Source organism: Salmo salar, chromosome ssa12 (genome assembly GCF_905237065.1).
Source record: "Salmo salar chromosome ssa12, Ssal_v3.1, whole genome shotgun sequence".
Lineage (NCBI taxonomy): Eukaryota > Metazoa > Chordata > Actinopteri > Salmoniformes > Salmonidae > Salmo > Salmo salar.
In genome coordinates this window covers 25061115-25068181 of record NC_059453.1, presented here as the reverse complement: position 1 = coordinate 25068181, position 7067 = coordinate 25061115, and positions in this window count along the sequence as shown.

Genomic DNA, 7067 nt, shown 5'->3' with positions numbered 1-7067 from the left:
CATATTCAGATTAACTTCACAGTGCAGAACAAGTTTGTAAAAGAACCTCCCACAATGACTCTCCACATATCAATTTTATTTAACTCCTGACAATCAATTTCTTGCTCAAAGCCGTGGGCGGGGTTGTGGCTGTGACGTTTAGCCTCCTTCTAAAGCTGTTCGGAAGATGCTGGCTGTAGTGTCTATTTTTAGCATTTTGAGTGTTAACTATAACCTGTGTGTCCTCTTTAGCCTTGTCTACAATGCTTGCTGCCACCAAATGCGCCTTGGTTCCCGAAATGTTCAAAAAGCTTTTATCTGAGGGCTCTTTGTTTTTGTTTTTGTTTTTGTTTTACGTCTGAGACAGAGGATGTTACTGTACATTCCACCCATTCTTTTGCAAGTTTAATCCCAACTTTTTTTCATGTTGTACAGCCCAGCTTTGAATTCTACATGACAAGCCAGGGGTTATACGTTTGCTTGTTCTTGAACTGGAAATTGCACCTGCTCGGAACACTTTGTCGGTGGATGCACTCACTCCTCTCCTCTGGCACTGACAGTTCTCTGGCTTCTTCTGCATTTGATTCACCATCTTTCTCGGGATTTTTTGGACTTAAAAAATGTCAAACTCGATTGCCTTTTCTTATCCATTTTTTATTTGGCTTTCCCACATTTCAAATTCAGTAGGGAGACGACTAGCCTAGGCTACGTGAAGTGATTACGTAGGGACCGCTTAACTAGTTGACCACCACTACCAAGACCTGTGTCAGCCCTCCCCATAAAATCTATGTAAAAATTAGAGAGCAGGTCTAGAATCTGTGGGGCAGGATAGGATGATTACACAGAAGGATCACCGCGCTTTTACATGAAGGTCTTTCTGGGGGGTGGGAGCAATAACGAGGATGCAACTTGATTGAACGCTGATCACTTTTATTCGAATGTTTACAGTGCGAACAGTGAAACAATTAATAAATAATCGCGCGTGAGGTGCTAGAGTTGGGCAAATAGGTGGCGGAATGAACACAGTCATATCAAGATGTAGAATTAATATTTTTACCTTTATTTAACTAGGCAAGTCAGTTAAGAACAAATTCTTATTTTCAATGATGGCCTAGGAATAGTAGGTTAACTGCCTTGTTCAGGAGCAGAAGGACAGATCTTTATCTTGGCAGCTCAGGGATTTGACCTTGCAACCTTTTGGTTACTAGTCCAACATTCTAACCACTAGGCTACCCTGCCGCACTGCCTGCATGCAAACTTTCCTCCACATCTAAATGTGATGAGTTTGTGGCATATTTCAGTGATAAGATGGCAAACAGTAGGCTGGGTATCAGTCAAGCAAGACCAGATGAGAAGTTTGATGATATGTGTCCTAGGCTACCACGCAAAGGCACTATGGATTTATTTTCCCTGGTTGACACAGACATGCTCAGGAAAGTGATATCACAACTTAATGTCTTCTACCTGTCTTCTCGATGCTATCCCCACCACTTTCTTCAAAACTGTTTTTAATTTCATATCTGAAGAAGTGTAAGCTATTGTAAATCACTCCCTGTTCACAGGCACTTTCCCCACTGCACTAAATAAAGCTATTATGAAACCCCTTCTGAAGAAAAGTAATCTAGATTCTTCAGCTCTTAGCAATTTTCAGCCAATTACCAACCTTCCATTGTTAAGTAAAACTCTGGAGAAATTGGTTTTCAAACAGCTAAAACATTTTTTATTTCCAACTGTATTTAAAAAAAACTTCCAATCTGGTTTTGGTGCTCACCACAATACAGAGACATTGGTAAATTGTCTTAGAGCCAACACAGATGCCAAACATCTCTCTGTCCTTGTACTCTTGGATTTAAAGTGGAACTGACAGCATTTTAGCAACATGAAATCGTGTTAAAATCTTTTCATATACAACCCCAGGAAAAATATCACCCTTTTAAAAAAAAATTACGTTTCCATAAATTCTGAGAATGTTTGGGAATTACATATACTAAGGCATTTGTGAAAATTCAATAGCAATACAGAGTGGGAAAGCGGCCGAGGGTTTTGACAATTAACAGGCACTGCAATAAATATACTTAATAAAAACCTCTGTCTCGTCCAAGACCGGAGTCTACAAATCAAATAAAAATGTATTCGTCACATGCGCTGAATACAACAAGTGTAGACCTTAACGTGAAATGCTTACTTACCAACAGTGCAGTTCAAGAAGAGTTAAGAAAATATATACCAAATAAACGAAAGTAAAAAATATTAAAAAGTAACACAATAAAATAACATTAACGAGGCTATATAAAGGGGGTTCCAGTACCGAATCAGTGTGCGGGGGTACAGGTAAGTTGAGGTAATTTGTACATGGAGGTAGGGGTGAAGTGACTATGTACAGATAATAAACAGAGAGTAGCAGCAGTGTACAAAACAAATGGAGGGGGGGGTGTCAATGTAAGTAGTCCGGTGACCATTTTATTAATTGTTCAGCAGTCTTATGGCTTAGGGGTAGAAGCTGTTAAGGAGCTTTTTTAGTCCTAGACTTGATGCTCTGGTACCACTTGCTGCGCGGTAGCAGATAAAACAGTCTATGACTTGAGTGACTGGAGTCTCTGACAATTTTATGGGCTCTGACACCGACTATTATATAGGTCCAGGATGGCAAGAAGCTTGGGCCCAGTGATATACTGGGCTGTATTCACTAACCTCTATAGCACCTTACCATCAGATGCCGAGCAGTTGCCATACCAGGCGGTGGTGCAGCCGGTCAGGATGCTCTCGATGGTGCAGCTGTAGATCTTTTTGAGGATCTGGGGACCAGGCGGTGCGCTACTATATAGCCAATCAGAGCTACAGTAGGCCTTTATACAAACAAGCCATATGCCACACAGGCCTGTTGCAACAACACAACTTAGATAAATACAACACACTCGCCAAAAGCCACAAAATATATCTGAATGGATTTCTTCTGCAAATACAGTGCATTCGGAAAGTGTTCAGACCCCTTGACTTTTTCCACATTGTGTTACGTTACAACCATATTCTAAAATTGATTAAATAGTTTTCCCCCCATCAATCTACAGTACACACAATACCCCATAATGACAAAGTGAAAACAGGTTAAAAAAAAACCCGGGAAATAACACATTAGTACATAAATATTCAGACCCTTTACTCAGTACATTGTTAAAGCACCTTTGACAGCGATTACAGCTTCAAGTCTTCTTGGGTATAACGCTACAAGCTTGGCACATCTGTATTTGAAGAGTTTCTACCATTCTTCTCTGCAGCTCCTCTCAAGCTCTGTCACGGTTGGATGGGGAGGGTTGCTGCACAGCTATTTTCAGGTCTCTCCAGAGATGTTTGATAGGCTCAATTATGGGTTCTGGCTGGGCCACTCAAGGACATTCAGAGACTTGTACTGAAGCCACTGTCTTGGCTGTGTGCTTAGGATTGTTGTCCTGTTGTAAGGTGAACCCTGTCCCCAGTCTGAGGTCCTGAGAGCTCTGGAACAGGTTTTCATCAAGGATCTCTCTGTACTTTGCTCTGTTCATCTTTCCCTCAATCCTGACTATTTTCCCAGTCCCTGTCGCTGAAAAACATCCCCACAGCATGATGCTGCCACCACCATGCTTCACCATAGGGATGGTGCCAGGTTTCCTCCAGACTTGACTCTTGGCATTCACGCCAAACAGGTCCATCTTGGTTTCATCAAACCAGAGAATCTTGTTTCTCTGCTTCTCTGGAACAGAAAACATTGGTCCGTTGAAAACTGAGATCACCCTGATGTCTTCATTAACACAGGAACCTACAACTCAGCACACACACACGCACGCACGCGCGCGCGCGCACGCACACACACACACACACACACACACACACACACACACACACACACACACACACACACACACACACACACACACACATCTCCCTCCCTCAAGTCAATTCAGTCAATTCATTCAGCAGAAGAACTGAACCTCTGATTCAAGAATTTTAAAAGGACATTGATTTTCAATTATAATTTTCAATTCTGGAAACGGAATTTCAATTAACCTCCTGAGTTGACAGAATTTGATCAATGCAAGTGTGTTTACATACACTAGCGTCGCTCCCAATTGTATTGGGTTGCACAAAAACTGTCCGCAGGAAGCCAGATGTTAAGTAGAATTCCATTTCATCTTACTGTGCCGGTGGGCAGGACGGTTGGTCATTATGACTGGGGAATTTGTGACAAAATACACTATATATACAAAGTATGTGGACACCCCTTCAAGTGGATTCGGTATTTCAGCCACACCTGTTGCTGACATTGTAATAGAATCGAGCACACAGCCATGCAATCTTCATTGACAGATATTAACATTTTACATTTTACATTTAAGTCATTTAGCAGACGCTCTTATCCAAAGCGACTTACAAATTGGTGCATTCACCTTATAATATCCAGTGGAACAACCACTTTACAATAGTGCATCTAAATCTTTTAAGGGGGGGGGGGTTAGAAGGATTACTTTATCCTATCCCAGGTATTCCTTAAAGAGGTGGGGTTTCAGGTGTCTCCGGAAGGTGGTGATTGACTCCGCTGTCCTGGCGTCGTGAGGGAGCTTGTTCCACCATTGGGGTGCCAGAGCAGCGAACAGTTTTGACTGGGCTGAGCGGGAACTGTGCTTCCTCAGAGGTAGGGAGACGAGCAGGCCAGAGGTGGATGAACGCAGTGCCCTTGTTTGGGTGTAGGGCCTGATCAGAGCCTGAAGGTACGGAGGTGCCGTTCCCCTCACAGCTCCGTAGGCAAGCACCATGGTCTTGTAGCGGATGCGAGCTTCAACTGGAAGCCAGCGGAGAGAGCGGAGGAGCGGGGTGACGTGAGAGAACTTGGGAAGGTTGAACACCAGACGGGCTGCGGCGTTCTGGATGAGTTGTAGGGGTTTAATGTCACAGGCAGGGAGCCCAACCAACAGCGAGTTGCAGTAATCCAGACGGGAGATGACAAGTGCCTGGATTAGGACCTGTGTGAGGCAGGGTCGTACTCTGCGAATGTTGTAGAGCATGAACCTACAGGATCGGGTCACCGCCTTGATGTTAGTAGAGAACGACAGGGTGTTGTCCAGGGTCACGCCGAGGCTCTTAGTACTCTGGGAGGAGGACACAAGGGAGTTGTCAACCGTGATGGCGAGATCATGGAACGGGCAGTCCTTCCCCGGGAGGAAGAGCAGCTCCGTCTTGCTGAGGTTCAGCTTGAGGTGGTGATCCGTCATCCACACTGATATGTCTGCCAGACATGCAGAGATGCGATTCGCCACCTGGTTGTCAGAAGGGGGAAAGGAGAAGATTAATTGTGTGTCGTCTGCATAGCAATGATAGGAGAGACCATGTGAGGATATGACAGAGCCAAGTGACTTGGTGTATAGCGTGAATAGGAGAGGGCCTAGAACAGAGCCCTGGGGGACACCAGTGGTGAGAGCACGTGGTGCGGAGACAGATTCTCGCCACGCCACCTGGTAGGAGCGACCTGTCAGGTAGGACGCAATCCAAGCGTGGGCCGCGCCGGAGATGCCCAGCTCGGAGAGGGTGGAGAGGAGGATCTGATGGTTCACAGTATCAAAGGCAGCAGATAGGTCTAGAAGGATGAGAGCAGAGGAGAGAGAGTTAGCTTTAGCAGTGCGGAGAGCCTCCGTGACACAGAGAAGAGCAGTCTCAGTTGAATGCCCAGTCTTGAAACCTGACTGATTAGGATCAAGAAGGTCATTCTGAGAGAGATAGCAAGAGAGCTGGCCAAGGACGGCACGTTCAAGAGTTTTGGAGAGAAAAGAAAGAAGGGATACTGGTCTGTAGTTGTTGACATCGGAGGGATCGAGTGTAGGATTTTTCAGAAGGGGTGAAATTCTCGCTCTCTTGAAGACGGAAGGGACGTAGCCAGCGGTCAAGGATGAGTTGATGAGCGAGGTGAGGTAGGGGAAAAGGTCTCCGGAAATGGTCTGGAGAAGAGAGGAGGGGATAGGGTCAAGTGGGCAGGTTGTTGGGCGGCCGGCCGTCACAAGATGCGAGATTTCATCTGGAGAGAGAGGGGAGAAAGAGGTCAAAGCACAGGGTAGGGCAGTGTGAGCAGGACCAGCGGTGTCGTTTGACTTAGCAAACGAGGATCGGATGTCATCAACCTTCTTTTCAAAATGGTTGACGAAGTCATCCGCAGAGAGGGAGGAGGGGGGGGAGGGGGAGGAGGATTCAGGAGGGAGGAGAAGGTAGCAAAGAGCTTCCTAGGGTTAGAGGCAGATGCTTGGAATTTAGAGTGGTAGAAAGTGGCTTTAGCAGCAGAGACAGAAGAGGAAAATGTAGAGAGGAGGGAGTGAAAGGATGCCAGGTCCGCAGGGAGGCGAGTTTTCCTCCATTTCCGCTCGGCTGCCCGGAGCCCTGTTCTGTGAGCTCGCAGTGAGTCGTCGAGCCACGGAGCAGGAGGGGAGGACCGAGCCGGCCTGGAGGATAGGGGACAGAGAAAATCAAAGGATGCAGAGAGGGAGGAGAGGAGGGTTGAGGAGGCAGAATCAGGAGATTGGTTGGAGAAGGTTTGAGCAGAGGGAAGAGATGATAGGATGGAAGAGGAGAGAGTAGCGGGAGAGAGAGAGCGAAGGTTGGGACGGCGCAGTACCATCCGAGTAGGGGCAGAGTGAGAAGTGTTGGATGAGAGCGAGAGGGAAATGGATACAAGGTAGTGGTCGGAGACTTGTAGGGGAGTTGCAATGAGATTAGTGGAAGAACAGCATCTAGTAAAGATGAGGTCAAGCGTATTGCCTGCCTTGTGAGTAGGGGGGGAAGGTGAGAGGGTGAGGTCAAAAGAGGAGAGGGGTGGAAAGAAGGAGGCAGAGAGGAATGAGTCAAAGGTAGACGTGGGGAGGTTAAAGTCACCCAGAACTGTGAGAGGTGAGCCATCCTCAGGAAAGGAACTTATCAAGGCGTCAAGCTCATTGATGAACTCTCCAAGGGAACCTGGAGGGCGATAAATGATAAGGATATTAAGCTTGAAAGGGCTGGTAACTGTGACAGCATGGAATTCAAATGAGGAGATAGACAGATGGGTCAGGGGAGAAAGAGAGAATGTCCACTTG